At 34.9% G+C, this 16600-nt stretch overlaps 1 protein-coding gene across 25 annotated transcripts in view; it reads left to right on the top strand.

The window, feature by feature from the left end:
* ADGRL2 (adhesion G protein-coupled receptor L2) overlaps positions 1-16600 on the top strand; it is a 269281-nt gene that overhangs the window by 104459 nt on the left and 148222 nt on the right. The window contains exon 1 of one of the 25 annotated variants that reach the window (XM_044383704.3): positions 10523-10677. The exons of the other annotated variants lie outside the window; for them this stretch is intronic. The gene's annotated coding sequence lies outside the window, so the exon portion shown is untranslated. Of the gene's footprint in view, positions 1-10522; positions 10678-16600 lie in introns of those variants that run through there. 25 annotated transcript variants of the gene reach the window in all.

Below are 16600 nucleotides of genomic sequence, written 5' to 3'. Positions count from 1 at the left end.
GAAATTATTTCCTTGATAGTTTTTCAATTCTTTAGACCCAGTAATAACTTTTAGGTTTTATAGCTGGTTAATCATGGGTGACAAAGCTGAACAACAACCACGAGCACCTATCAGCACCTATCATCAGTTATTAACTCAGAGTAGGCTCTCAATATATTTTTGAATAAATAGTTGTCATTTATGATAATAAAGATCACAATAAATTGGACTAGAACCTAAGCAGTTTCAGATTCCTCTCATGGATCTAAGAATGATAATAGTAATAATACAAGAGTTAGTACTGATTTTTTTGTGGTAATCTGAAAGTATTCTTTCCATATAAGAGAATCTGTGGTAATCTGAAAGTATTCTTTCCATATAAGAGAAAAATTGTGTGATGCAGTTATCAGAGTTTAATAGAGCTTCATACATGGAAAGCTCTCAGTAAATGCTTATTATTATCATTATTGATGTGAATTAGATTTGGTTCACATATTGAAGTGGCTCCTGTTGTTTGGCATCCATTTTCACTCTTTAGATTTGTTCTGTTTTTTTTATTCATTTTTGTTGGGAGACTCTCTCTTCCTCCTTTTTTAGTTCTGCTCAGAGTTTTCTATTTTTGTCGGTGTCTTCTTTAGGTGGTAAATCAGTGATTGACCTGATTTGCCTTTATCAGAATTGATGTTCTGATACTGAAAACAAGAAATGTTGATGTCTACCCACCCACCTGAAAACATCTGCTTCCACTTTCACTGTGTGATTAAATAAAAAAAATCAATAGTTTTCCTTATTTTACTATAATCTGATATCTGATTGAATTACCATATGGAAAAATGCAAGTAGGATTCTTTTTTGTAGTTCTTCTCCCTGACCTACAATCACAGTTTCAAAATCCCTGCCCCCAAATCATCACAAAGATTAGGATCCTCCCATGTATTAACAGTTTTAAAAGGAAGGCAGTAGAGGCTACTTGTCAGAACTGTGTCCTGGTATGAAAGCTGACTTCTTTTTTCTGCTGGTTGATCAGTTATGCTGAAGATAGATTTGCATAAGGTAATCAACATGAAATAAAGGGAGGTTAACTAAATGTGGGTGTTGATACTGTAGTGTGAATTTTGTTTTTTTAGTTAGTAAAGAAAACCATAAAAAATAATACAAGTGTTTAAAAAGATATTTTAATGGTCATTAGATAAAATATATAAAGAAAAATTGTGACAATATTTTAGCAAATCCATGTTGTAACCATCTAGGCATTTAGCAAACTATGAAAAAATAGTATTTAATATTGCATATAAGTTTCTAGTAAGAGTAGCCTAAATCTTAGCTTTAGAAACGTTTTCTGGTATGTTAGGAGTCATTCTTCCATAATTCCTTTCCTCAGTGGGTATCACAGGTGGATAATTTTTATCTTTTAACTGTGAAATGATAGTTTTTCTGGAGGGTGGTGGTAGTAGATGTTCACCTTCCAAGATGTCTTCTAGTGACTAACACCAGATTCCGATTAAAATCTCATTGTGTTCTTGCATTTACAGAAAACTAAATTGCATTATATGAAACTGAATAATAACTATGGTTTGATTTAAAGTATTAATAAATTCTAAATTTGCACATCGTAGCTGTAGGGTTTCAAGATTTTAATTTAGTGAAATGCCAGAACAATTTCTTGTTTTTAGTGTGATGAGTATTATGTGAGAAGTGCATCTTCCCAAATTAGGACAGACATATATATTATACAATTTACAGAGTCTAATTATTAAAACCTGTTAAATTTCATATTTAATATTCGGATATCTTTCTGCAAACAAGCTGCTTAGATTTATTTTCAATGCTTGATTCATATATTAAAGTCGATTAAATTGGCAGTGCTGGTCTGAGGAAAGGTGGAAAGTTAGGATTTGGAAGTAGCTATGGTTTTTCAACAGCCTCAGCAAAACATAAATACCAAAAAAAAAAAAAAAAAAAACTTCAATGCCGCATGCTTTATAGGCAGTACCAGATACCTTAATTGCAAAGTAAGGCTGAAGTGTAATTCCCATTGTGAAATTTACTGTCTTTTCATTTAGAGGTGCAGTATAAGCCCTACAATTGGCATTGATTTGGAGTGCTAATTGTCAGTCTCATAATTTAGGGGGAAAAAGGTATGGATTTTGATTTTTCCATTCTTTCTTCTGAATGGTGATAAAAGTGTGTTGTACCCATGTGTTGCCCTCTATTTAAAAACTTTCACTTTTAAGAGAACTTTTACCAAAAAACCAAAAACTTCTACTGATGGAAATAATATTTTCTCCAAATCCTAGATATTGCTGGGCAAATGTGTAGATGTGGAAGCCTACCTTGTCAAAAAGTTTTGCAAGAAAAAAATTTTCTTGTATTTTTAGTGTACTTTGAAAATTTTAAAATATATCCAGTCTTATTTTTATTTAAAAGCAGATTTATCAGGCATTTTTAGTATAATTTCATATAGTTTCATATTTTGTAATACTTGAAAAAGTTTTAAATGATTTAAAATATTTAAATTACAGATTGTTTTCATAGGTTCTATTACATTTTCAAGTATTTTATTTTATTTAAAGATTTATTTATTTAAAGATTTATTTATTTTAGAAAGTGAAAAGAAAGCAAGGGGGAGAGGGAGAGAGAGAGAGAGTCTCAAGCAGACTCTGTGCTGATTGCAGAGCCAGACACAGGGCTCGATCCCAGGACCCTGAGATCATGACGTGAGCTGAAACCAAGAGTCAGATACTTAACTGACATAGGCACCCCAGATTTTCAAGTATTTTAAGGAAAAACTTCCATTAGGGGATTATTTAACTGGAGTTTGGTTTTGGTTAGAGCTGAGTTGTAGGTTTAGTTTCCCCATTAATTGTGATCTTCCTGCTTCACTTTTATAATAAGGAGGCTAAGTTTATTTGGCTTCTGTAAGTGATAAAAATGATAAAGTAATATGCCAAACAATGGTAAATTAAGCTTTCTGAAAAACATTCATTTTTTATTTTGTCTTTTAAATAGGCATTCTCAATATTTAATTAAACATTTAATTAAAAATAGTCTTGTGTAGGAAGAAAAATCCTTGAAAATCCCTATTCTAGGGGATCTTACATTTGTTTCTACTTTTAAAGTATTATGTTTGTTTCACACTTTAGTTTCTGGATTCCATTCACTTTTCTTTATCCTTTCCACCATTCATGGTCTTGTCTTTGCATCTGCAGTTTAGTTTATTCATTCACAGCTTTCTCCTTTCTTCCCTATTTTCCTTTCTTTCTGTCAGAAACATTTGTTAGGTGCTATTTGCCAAGCATTATGCAAGGCTGCCTAGCACCGAGATTATAGACGTGAAAGCCATGGGTTCTGTTTTCAGTTAGCTTACAATAATTTGAGATGATATTTTAGATACTTTGTGATATAGTACACTGTGCTATGGACACAAATAGTAGTGCTCTTTTGGTGTATGTGGTAAGGTTTAGGGGGAGGAGGGAGTTAGATAGTTTAGTGATAGGCCTAAACTGAGTACTGGAAAAAGAATAGTAGTTGGCCAAGGAACAAGTAGCAGAGGGAATTCCAGGTGGAAGGAACATCGTGAGTATGCCAAGAAAGGTACAGAGGTGAGGGTAACCCTCCTCTGGTCCAAAAATTGAATCTAGCTGATTTTTAAAGAGGAAAAATAGGAAATAAATGAATGATGATCATTCTCAAACTTAGATGTTAGCTAAAAAGGGAAATCTATTAAAAGTGGTAATTTCCAGAAACCTGTTTAATTTATTGTGTATTCACTGTATTAATCACCAGTGTATTATGCTACATATCAGACTTGATTAAAGCGATGGGCAAAGCTATGGTCTGTAAGGACAACTTACTTAATTACATTAAAGTAATTTGTAGTTATTTGTGCCTTTGTCTCATTTTCTTTTTTAAATTTTTTTTTTAAGATTTTATTTATTAATTTGACAGAGAGAGACAGCCAGCGAGAGAGGGAACACAAGCAGGGGGCAGTGGAAGAGGGAGAAGCAGGCTCCCAGTGGAGGAGCCTGATGTGGGGCTCGATCCCAGAACACCGGGATCACGCCCTGAGCCGAAGGCAGACGCTTAATGACTGCGCCACCCAGGCACCCCCTTTGTCTCATTTTCTTATCTTCTGCATCCCTGTATTGCTTGCAGTACCAGCCATAGTGTCTGGAACAAAGCATATATATTTGAACTTTTTTGGTTTGGTTTGAAGAGACTGATATTGAAGAAAGATAAATATGGGAAATTTGGACGAAAGAGATTTTAAAAACAGTTTAAAAGCTTAATTGAAGAGGAGTCCTATGATAACCCAAGATCACCTACTGTACAAATGATACAGATGGTGACTATAGTAATTTGTGGAAGGAGAAGTTTTTTCACCTTGAGGTGGTCAGGTTGGCTTTATGGTTTAGGTGGTTTTTAAACTTACCAAATCCATATATATTTCCTTAGGTGGGAAGGAGGGTAATGCTTTGTATATGGGTATCTTGGTAAAAATCAGTTCTAAAGGCATATTCAGAATTACTGAGCAAATAAATTTGACAGAAGCAGAGGTTTTAAGTTTTTTTTTTTTTTTAAAGATTTTATTTATTTATTTGACAGAGATAGAGACAGCCAACGAGAGAGGGAACACAAGCAGGGGGAGTGGGAGAGGAAGAAACAGGCTCATAGTGGAAGAGCCTGATGTGGGACTCGATCCCAGAACGCCGGGATCACGCCCTGAGCCGAAAGGCAGACGCTTAACCGCTGTGCCACCCAGGCGCCCCTGAGGTTTTAAGTATTTTTGAAATTAGATCTATTTGGATTCTAGTCCTACTTTTGTTTTTTGCCACTTTTTATTAAACTTTCCATTTATTACTCCTTCAGCCCCCAGTTGTAATTTCCCTGTTGCTAAAATAGAGATACTAGATTTGTTGTGATCATTGAATTACAGCAAGGTAATATACGTACTTATGGAAAATTTAAAAATCAGTTCTGCGCTTTGCCTTCGTCAAGTCACAACCCCAAATGTTTTCTTTGTCTTATGTATGAAGTGATCTCTGGGATTGGTTCTAGTTTTACACGTTTTTACGTTGTAGAGTGAAATGAGGAAGATTAGTCCAGTGGAGATTAGCAAGCTGAATGGAGGGTGAGGAATCACCTATGAGGTTTTTGCACAAGTTTAGAAGGTGTCAGGGCCCTGGGAATGAAAACAGTGAGAAGGGATTAAGACATTTCAGAGAGTCAGATCAACTATGAGTGAATGTGTGCCACCTTACATTGAAGTACGTTTTATATTTACAGAGCACTGGTGTATTGAAATTTACAATGGGTAATGCTACCGAGGATTTTTGGTTTTAAAAACTATTAGAGACTGAGCTAATTTCATTAGTGTTTCATATATCTGCACATGCACACTCAAATACATTTCGTTAAGTTTGGTTCAGAAAAATCTGTTACTCACAAAGAATGCAGGGATTTTTTTTCTTTTACCATTTCATACTAATGTATTTCTTTGTTGTTGTAAGTCACCAATTGAGGGATATATATATAATTTTTGTTAAATCAATATATTGGTGTAGAAGGTTTTTTAGGAGACTAATAATGGAGTAGAAGCTTCTTTAATACATATGACTATATAAAACATTATTAATGTTAACAGATGTTGCACTTTAATCCCCTAGAATGATTGTTTGGTACCAGCAGGAGATTTATTAAGCCTGAATTGTGTGAAATTGTGTGTGCATAAGCTGCTAGTTAGATTGTAAAAATGCTATTGAAAACTGTTAAAAAGTTTTCGCTATAATTGGCAGAGAAGTATTAACTGTGCTAAAAGAAGTATGTGTGTATGGTTGGCCCATGCGCCTTAACCTTTTTATCATTTATCTTCTTGTATTAATGTCATTGAATTATTAATTCATGAGCTAGAGTGGGAAGGGTGAAGGCACCATTTAAATGTGTGGCAAATTTATCCTTATCGCTAGAGACATGAAAAAAAGTCATTTTGTGTTATCTGTAAAATGGAGAGGACATTTTAAAATTTCATTTACGGTAATCCACTTCACTTCCAGTAAAACACCTAGATTATTACTACCATAATATAATGCTCTTATTAAAAATTTGTAACCTTCTCCACTCTTTTGTCTTTTTTTTTTTTTTTAAAGATTTTATTTATTTATTTGACAGAGATAGAGACAGCCAGCGAGAGAGGGAACACAAGCAGGGGGAGTGGGAGAGGAAGAAGCAGGCTCATAGAGGAGGAGCCTGACGTGGGGCTCGATCCTGGAACGCCGGGATCACGCCCTGAGCCGAAGGCAGACGCTTTAACCGCTGTGCCACCGAGGCGCCCCCACTCTTTTGTCTTATATATAATATTGATAGAAAGGTTTAGCCTTCTTGTATTTTAATGTGATACCTATTAATTGTAGCTTAGAAATGTTATTCTTATGATATGTTATAGCATGACTATTCAATTTTAAGAAATATTAGATTGTAGAAAATAAAAATATTTACTGTATTGGTAACATTCAAAATATTTTGATTGGGGAGAATCTAGATACCCTGAGTTGGAAAGCTGTAAAAATGCTTGTGTTCCAAAAGAAATGTGTGAATTTATTGTGACTTCATAATTTTTTGGAATAAGATTGGTGATTTTGGCCTTGTAGAATTTTTAGCTTTCTCGCAGAAATTCAGCAAATTAGAATTTAGCAGTTTCCTGTTGAATACAATGTAGAATTGGGATATATCCAGTGTTTCATATGCGTGAGTAGCAATGGTGACAGAAATTTCAGGAGTTTGAAGCCACTTTTACCAACAGCTATTTGAAACCATCATGCTAATGGTAGAATACCTCAGGGGTCTTGTCCAAACCTCATTACTTTTCAGTCTTCCATTACTTATTGTTTTGATTGGTTTTACATTCTCTCCTGCCAAACAGAGTAGCAAGATAGGTTACTGTGGTAATGTCCTTTATTTTCTTTTCTGGAGTTTCTCCCCAGACACTGTAAGCTGTACATATGGCTTTGTTATACACACACAGTGAAAAGCTAATTTGTTTTGGTCAGTATAATGTTGCTTTGTTTTATTTTTCTCATTCCAGCATGGTTAATTTACCTTTACATTAACATTTAAATTAATTTCTTAAAATAACAGACTAAAATTGGTTTGATTATGTTGGCAGACATTGATAGCTATTGGTCAGTTCATTACTTGACTGAACTGCATTTAGTTATCTTCATCCTGTGCCAGTTCATCTATAGCTGGGCTTGGCAAACTGTAGCTGGCTGGCTGTTTTTTGTAGTAAAGTTTATTGGCCCACAGCCACGCTCATTCATTATTATGTATTGTTTATAGCAGGTTTCATGCTATAATGGCAGAGACTGTAGGGTCCTTAAAGCCTAAAATATTTACCGTTTGGTCATTTATTGAAAAAGTTTCCTGATACCTGCTTTGTAATATCAGTGTACATAGTCCCTTGTTTCTCATCTTTCCAAACATAATGGAATACTACTGATAATTTTTAGCTTATGAGATTCGAAGTCTCACTAGTTATTATCAGTGGTAGTTATTAAGTACAGCTTTTTGCTTTTCTTTATATACGGCCTAGTAACAAGGAATATATTTTCCTCAAAGTTTTCTGAATTGGAAAATTTTTAAAAATTGTTGAAATACTACAAAATACATTAGTCTTTTACTAAGTAAGAGGGTCTTGGGGCTCCTGGGTGGCTCCGCCGGTTAGGCCACCTGCCTTCAGCTAAGGTCATGCTCTCAGGGTCCTGGGATGGAGCCCCACGTAGGGCTTCCTGCTCAGTGGGGAATCTGCTTCTCCCTCACCCTCTGCCTCTCCCTGCCATGCGCACGCACGCGCTCTCTCTCTCTCTCTCTCTCTCAAATAAATAAAATCTTTAGGAAAAAAAAGAGTCTTGGCAAGTTAATTCAAGCTTGTAGTCAGTTTTTCTCAGCTTTTTATAACCTATATATTTTTTATTAAACATCATTCTTTTATTACCACTTGAATATTATTTGAAATTTTAATAGAGGCTATAAAATTACATTTTGAAGTTGCAAATCTTCTTTTCTAAAAACCAAATACCTCCCCCACTGCATGATTGAGTAGTTAAAAAGCACTAACACATACAACCTGATTTTAATTTTTTAATGAACTAAAGTTTATGTTTTATTTTTATTTGTTTTGTATTTAACAACCATTCAGCATAACCCAGTCCGTTACTATTTCTTAATAGTTTGTCCGTGATTATTTTTCTTGTCTTCCCATCTAAGTCCTAATGTTTTTTAGAGGAGTCAGCCATACCAACAACAGAGAATGTGTCTAACAATGAAGTAAGAGTCTGTTCTGTTCTCACACTTGGACTACAACTTTATTTCTGTTGTTAATTAAATTAATTTTCAGAAATAATTTATATTTTTTTAATAACTCAATAAAATGCTGTTGTCTTGAATTTTGCTTATAGACACAGATTTATATGGTATGCAACATAGGGTTTGAAGAAAGCAACGCTTGTCAAGGCACAAGAACTTGCTTTTTCTGGAAGAAGTCCCTGATGTCATCTTGCTTTTTGATCATGTGTAGTTGTCCCATGAAGTCAGAGTGTGAAATATGTGAGCTGAGTAACTCAGGTTATTATCATTATGGCTGCCAGTGTGATCATGTATAAGTAGGTTTCAAAAAATGTTTTTCTGAAATAGCAACTCCTTTAGATACAATTTTTAGAATGTGAATTATTAGAATAATTTCTGAGACATATTTTGAGAGAAGAGATAAGCCCTAGTAAAACATATTGCAGTAGCCCCCAAAAATCTACTTTAAGATTACTTAAGATAGAATCAGGACCATAAATGTGTAATTGGAATAATTGGGAAAATAATGGGATAGTAGATTTATTGTCTATTCCTATGCTCATATATAGTTGGTTGACTTGGGGACTACAGGTTTGTGAATTGTATCAACCTTCACAGTGGTAGGTTAAGACAGGATTCCACAGTGTGCTCCTGATCTCAATTTTGGACTCTTTCTATGCAGATGATGTTAGCTGATCTAGGTACACATCTCAAGAAAAACACGGGTCCAGAAACTGCTTTTATTTCTCTTCTCTCTCATTATTATGGTATGAAATACATTTATTACCATAGAGTTTTGGGGGAGTATAACAATTACTAATTAATGCATATTTTGGGTCTTAGTCATTTTCTTCTATTTCTAATTCTCCTGAGAAGATTATTAACTTTTTGAAGGTGGCAATGATATCTTTTTTTTTTTTTTTAAAGATTTTATTTATTTATGTGACAGAGAGACAGCCAGCGAGAGAGGGAACACAGCAGGGGGAGTGGGAGAGGAAGAAGCAGGCTCATAGCGGAGGAGCCCGATGTGGGACTCGATCCTGGTACGCCGGGATCACGCCCTGAGCCGAAGGCAGACGCTTTAACGACTGTGCTACCCAGGCGCCCCTGAAGGTGGCAATGATATCTTAATCTGTATTATAATTCCTTTTGAACCTAACACAGGACCAATTAATAATATATAAGATAAAAATAATTAACAAGTAAGTAACACTCCTCCCAGTACTCAATATCAAAAATATCTAGAATGTAATCACTAGTCATTGACCTAAACTGACAAACATGCAGTTATAGTGTTAATAATATCTACTTTATTTTAGAAGTGAAAATTGTAAGTTTAGATGACAGTATATATATTGACATAGCTTGCAAATGAGTTGTATCATTTATTGATTACATAAGGCAATGTGCTATACTTCACAAAATTTTCTTCAGCTTCTTACTGTGTATTCATAGTAATTTTTCATATTTATTTTTAGGATCATTTGACATAGTTTACTCAGATTACCTAATTATCTCTAAGAAACCTCTGATGGTGATATTGATGATCTGATATACAACAGATCCTGGGTCATTATTATTTCATTTAGTGGTTGTATATATAGACCAAGAGGGAATCTGAATATTGATTCAGGGAATGACTAGTAACGATGATTTATGAACAAAGGATCCAGTGCAGTGAGCCAAACATAAGATTGAATCTCACGAGCAATATTGGATTTTTTTCTTTTCTGTTTGGCTGAACAATGAATGATTAGTCCATAATATTATAGATGTTAATGTGAAAACATTTTTTCCAGGACTGTTAAGATTCATTGTTAATTATAATTGGAGGAAATACTTAAGTTTATTGTTTGATTTGTAAGCAACTTCTCAGGTATTTCGGCTGATAAGATTTATTAGTTTAGAATAATTTGTTAATTTAAATAGCACTATAAGTGAATGAAATTAAGATAGCTTGACTGGAAATAATAAAAATTAAGTTAACATTTAGCTATCATTACCTAAGGGCTGTTAGTTTTACAAATGTAAACATTTTGAAAATCAACTCATTATTCTTTTGGTATTTTGTCATTTTCACAATCCCAAAATACCTTTGTTTTACTTCCATTTCTTATTCTTTTTTTTTTTTAAAGATTTTATTTATTTATTCGACAGAGATAGAGACAGCCAGCGAGAGAGGGAACACAAGCAGGAGGAGTGGGAGAGGAAGAAGCAGGCTCCCAGTGGAGGAGCCTGATGTGGGGCTCGATCCCATAACGCCAGGATCACGCCCTGAGCGTGAAGGCAGACGCTTAACCACTGTGCCACCCAGGCGCCCCCCATTTCTTATTCTAAAGGGAAAGATGATAAAACAAAGTAAGTTTATCCGAACTACTTAATTAGTGGCAATTGTGGTTTTAGAACATGGGTTTATATCCCAGCACTGGTATTTACTTCCTGTTCTTGAACAGTATATGTATTCTCGTTTTAAGGCAAAATGGAAATAATAATATATATTTCTTCAAGTTGTGAAGAGTTCATGAAGTGCTATGAATAAACTATTTAGACCTAACTATGAACCAGGCAATTATAGCTTTTTATTAGGAAGGGTTATTTTTGAGGTGGAATGTAATCTCCCAAGCGTAAAGAGTTTTGTCTCTTCTGTTCCTCAGTACCCACCACATAATAGATGCTCAGTAAATATTTGTTGATGAATAATGTAGTGACTAGCAGAAAGAATGGCTTTGTAATTAGCCTTGATTAGAATTCAAGCTCTGCTACTTGTTAGCTGAATAACTTCAATCATGTTACTTTTCCTCTCAGAGGGTCAGATTTCTGACCTTTATAATATTTACCTCATGAAGAATTAGTGATGTATGTCTAATATAGTGCTTTGCCCATAATAGGCACTCAGGAAATAATTTTTGGCTGTAGTACCCATAATTTGTATATAACTAAAAAAATTGCACAAGAATTCTAGACTATTAGAAAGTTAAAGGGAGGGGCGCCTGGGTGGCTCAGTCGTTAAGCGTCTGCCTTCGGCTCAGGATGTGATCCCAGAGTTCTGGGATCCAGCCCCATGTCAGGCTCCTCCGCTGGGAGCCTGCTTCTTCCTCTCCCACTCCCCCTGCTTGTGTTCCCTCTCTTGCTAGCTGTCTCTCTCTCTGTCAAATATATAAAAATCTTTAAAAAAAAAAAAAAAGAAAGTTAAAGGGAAACATTCAGAATGTCTTAAATTTAGAGAGGACTGTCGTTTAAAAATACCTTTCCCTTTCCCCCAAATGAGGAAAAACTAACTTCTTATATTGTAGGTGGATTATAATTTAACAATAAATACAAAGTATTTTAAACAAACGGATTTACTTTTTTTTTTTTTTTTTGGGTAGAAAAGTTGAGGAAGCCATCAACTTTTTATGATAACGTAGGGTAATATTTTGAACTGGGCATGTAACTTTGTTGTTGTTGTTGTTTTTCTTTTGAAACTTAATTTGCAAGTTTATGTTCAGTCATAAATGTCCCCTGCATTGGTTTGAAAATGACAGCAATTTGTTTTTATTATTTCAACTGGAGGATTTTAATGAAGAGAATGACAGACTGCCTTGCACTGTGCCTCCATTGTGCACAGCTACAAGTCTCTTTTGCATACTCAGCATGGCTGGTAGATGTTACAGCGATTGCTGATGTAATATTCTAGGAGCATTCCTGAACTCTTCTCTTTTCTGCTCTAAGACCTCTTCTAGAATAATTTATTCCCTCACAGTGCAGAAGTTTCAGTAAGGGGTCAGACCAGTAATGAATGTTAAGGGGACTTTGGCATAAATAGTTTAATTAAAGTACTCTGGACTTGATACCAGTGTCCACAGAAATGAAATGGAGAAAGAGGGTGGCGACCGGTGATTGGCCACGTGGTTTTAAAGTCTCTATCAGCATTCCCAGCCCCAAACTATCTTTGTGAAATGAAAGAAAATAAACTGAAACACAAAAGAGCGTTGAATGTCTGGAGCTAAAATAAGCCCACTGATTAGCGATAGCAAAGGTTTACTTAGACAACTTCCTGAAAGAAAACTCCCAAGAGTGTCAGTGTTTTCTCCGATGTTAACAAGAAGGGGGAATTCTGGCCTGTCAGGCCCACACATAAGATATTTCTGGAAAGTGAACACCCCGAATGAGATTTAGATTGAAATGAAACTGTAATTTATTTTTCATTTTCTAAGCCTTTGCATGGGGGCATAATGGGGTTAGTATTACCCTTTATTGTTGTCGTTTTGTTTCTTTGGGTAATATATAGAAGAGCAGGTCTCATTTGCTAGTAAGTTCCATTTCATAATCATAATTTTACAGTGCAAATAAGATTAGAAAGACTGATTTTCTATAGATAGCTTCTTTGTCTTTCATTTAGTACTGACATACATTTAGTGCGTAGAACGAAGCATTAATGTTTCCTTTTACACAGCATTAGTGCATAATAACAAGGATGGGTGACTTTAGTTAGTCACATGCTTAGATGGTGCTTTTCTTTCCCTGTTCTCGTGTGTTGTTTTGGGTTTATCATCCAGTGGTCTTAATACCTCAGTGTCCATAAGTAGAAATCAAAGACAAAGCTTTGGATGTGAATCTTTATGTTGGTTTTACTACTAATAGAATATCAACCTTAGCTAACCAGTTTTAGGAAACTTTAAATTATCTTTTCCTCTTATTAGTTTGAAGCGTGGTCTAGTCTGCCTCTTTCACTGACACTTACAAACAGGTTTTATTTTTTTCTATTTTTGCTGAACCGGCACATCATATACGAGCTTAAATGTGATTTCCTGGTAATGTAACATAAATACTTGAATGCTAAAATGATTAGTAGTATTTTCCTAATTTTGCTGACAGTTTAAAGCATGGGATGTTTTATGCAGCCAATAAATATAAGCAGGTTACTGTTTGAAAGACTACACCTAACTGTACATTGTACGTAGTGTATAAAACATTGAGGAGTATAAACAGTGCTGAGGCATATTCCTGGAAGTCGTTGTTCAGCTTTGGAGGGTTTAGTAGTAATGATGCATTAATTGACTTTTTACATGACAGAGTAGTGGGATATTTAGATCTAAAAATCTTGACAGAGGTTTGGTAGAAATAAGATTAGGATAAAATTGTTTGAGTCTTCTTATTTGAAGGATAAAAACAAGGTTGAACATCAGAAGTGGTTTGGAATTTTAAAAACCATATTATTTATAGTTTAAGTAGAAATGTTGTTATCTGATTTTATTAAGAAATGAACCGTTACTTAGCATTAAGAGGAGTTTGATCTGTGCACTGTGCCTTCATAGTCACAGTTCCTCACTAAAGTTCTTGGAAAGGGGTTTTCTAAAATCTAAGGACAAACTGGTTATTAATATGGAGAATTACTAAATGCTTTCTGTTCATTGAAAGGACATTTAATAGCTTTTTTTTCTGATTTTATTCCTTGTGTTTGCTTTGCATCCAGAGAAGCTTTTGCTGAGCTTCATTTTGCAGGTAGTTGAAGCGTTTGAAGGAGGAGTCTGTTAGCTAGCTACGTTTATGCCTATGAGTGTCCTTTGGCTCCACTTTGATTAGGAGCAGTGTTTTCCTAAGATTAGTTTCACCATGTTTGATTATTTATTCATTCTATCTTTAACTGATTGTGGTTTGTTAAGTATTTCAATTTTCATTGACTTTTTTTACTGGAAGATTGTTTTTAATTTGTTTTTTCTTTTTTTTTTTTTTAAGATTTTATTTATTTGACAGAGAGAGACAGCAAGAGAGGGAACACAAGCCAGGGGAGTGGGAGAGGGAGAAGCAGGCTTCCGGCCGAGTAGGGAGCCTGATGCGGGACTTGATCCCAGGACTCCGGGATCATGACCTGAGCTGAAGGCAGACGCTTAACGACTGAGCCACCCAGGAGCCCCTTAATTTGGATAACAGCAATAAAATCTTTTGACTTCGTTTTCAAAATTGCATTTAAAGCTTGAATTTTTGTAAATAATTTTATTTGATGTGAAGATGATTGGATATAGATTGTAGTATGAGAAAAATTAATTTGATATTCTTTTTACTTATTGCACAGATGGACATAAGCTTTATTTGCATAAAGAAAACCATGATTTTATTACATTCCAGAACCTGTTTCTGTTTTTTAGAAATAATCATCTATACTAAGTCTCATAATTGACTACAGTGTAATTTTAATATTGTGTTTCACATTCTCAAACCTTAAAATTGTGTTTCACATTAAAATCCTTAAGAATACACTTAAATTTTACTAGAGTTAAAAATCAGTTCATGAAATATCTGTCCTGGCCAAAGACCACAAAAGAGGTCTTGGTTGTGCGGTTTCCTCCTCATTTTCCCCTTACTAGCAGAGGTTTTCCTATCTTGGCAGCTGTTTCCTAAGAAGCAGTCATCAGTCTCTGATTTCTTCCTTCCCTTTCTTCCCACAAACAAGGACCCTTTCAAATAGCAGATGACCGAAGACAGACTGATCTTGGATTGCTTTAAGAAAGTAGAAATGTGTTCAAGAGTTGTGCATGTGGGCAGGCAGCCTGTATGCATGTCATTGAAATGAAAATACTCATTATAAACAGTACTTGGACAGTCAGAATTCTTCGCTTAAATCAGGAGAATTCCAGAGGCTGACTTTATTTTATGCGTACTAATTAACGTGTCTCGTCCACACATTAAAATTATTCTGATTGCTTGATCAGATCATTGAACAATATGGAGGATATAAGAAGTTGTTTCTTGATTAGCCTTTCCAATGTGATAGGTCATGAAATTATCTGACTTCTTTTTGTGCTTTATATAAAATATAAAGTTTTATATTTTTGCAGTTTCAAGGGAGGTAATTTGCCACAGCAGTTGTAAACTGCAGGTTAACATTGGGTTTTGTCTTTTGAATACTCTTTGGGAGTTCAGTGTGAGAAAAGAATAGAGGTAGCCAATTCTACAAGGTTGTGTGCCATGTTTCCCCACCAGATTAATTTTTGATATATCATTCTTTTTATATTTTTGGCATTCAGGAGAGGAAGTTTGCCCTTTCCTTTGTCTTTGTCAAATTTCTTTGGGCATGGAATCATCTGAAGTGTTCTTAGAACTGGGTAACACCATTTCTGACACCCTTCATCATGATACCTAAACGTCTTCAGTAGTTTCAAAAAGAGCTAAAAAATCGAGCTGTTCTGGGTCATGGAGGGATGTATAGGGAAGCAGTTTTATCTCTTAAATTATAAGCATGATAAAACAAACTGCTTATTATGGAAATCTTGCTAGTTTCATCTGTGATTTTATGGATCTTTATATTTAAACACTAGATAATAGCTCCAGGTTAATTTTTTACATTGTTTTTGGTGTGGTTGTCGGTGAAACAAGGTAGTGACTTTGTAGGGTGATAAGTGTTCCAAACTACTTAGAATCTGACTGCTTTTCCATTGAAGTTATGTCATAGTGAACTGATAATAGAATATAGTGAATTGATAATAGAATATAGTAAACTGCTAATAGAATCATATATGATACATGAAGCATGTAGCAAATGCATAGTAGCTCAGATAATGTGAAAGAGAGAACTCCAGAGTTATCTAGGAAAATTTTTCTAAATTTTCTTTATGCTTTCGTGACAGCATCTAAGTTATATGGGTACCTTTTTTTATAGATACAGCTTCAGAATGGGAGATATTCCCCTCACTCCCCCATTTTAAGAAACTCTTTGTCTGCAACAGATTAATGATAGATTGAGAGAACTTGGTAAGAGTATTATTTAGAAGAAAATGACAGGAAGTTAATATGAAGAAACTGTTCAGATATCCCTTTAAAGGAAAATTTTGTAATTTTTCTATCTTCAAGGCTAGACCAGGAGGCTGGATGTATTTGAGAACTGTCTGCATTTTACGTGTATTGCAAGGCTAGTATTTACTCTGATTCCTCATGTTAACCTAGGCAGAAGTGAAACACTTCAGTAGAACCTAGCAAATAACCTGGTCTTATGTTCTAGGAACTGAGAAATACTGAGTAAGTCATGCTCCTGAAGTTTTTGTATCCTTTCCAGTTGAAGAACTGGATTCTTAAGGGCTAGTCAGAATTAGACTTGGCTCCAGGTTTTATGTTCTTTACCCCCTCCCAGTTTTTAGAAAAATAGTGTTACAACCTCGGAGATACAATCATCATGGTCTTGGGGTTTTTATTTGGGTCTAGTGGATGGACCAACCTGCTTAAGGATATAAGTTTAGGGGTGCCTGGGTGGTGCAGTCGTTAAGCATCTGCCTTCGGCTCAGGGCATGATCCCAGGGTTCTGGGA

The sequence above is a fragment of the Ursus arctos genome, unplaced genomic scaffold (genome assembly GCF_023065955.2).
Source record: "Ursus arctos isolate Adak ecotype North America unplaced genomic scaffold, UrsArc2.0 scaffold_12, whole genome shotgun sequence".
NCBI classification, from domain to species: Eukaryota; Metazoa; Chordata; class Mammalia; order Carnivora; family Ursidae; genus Ursus; species Ursus arctos.
This window is presented reverse-complemented; position numbering and strand designations above follow the sequence as displayed.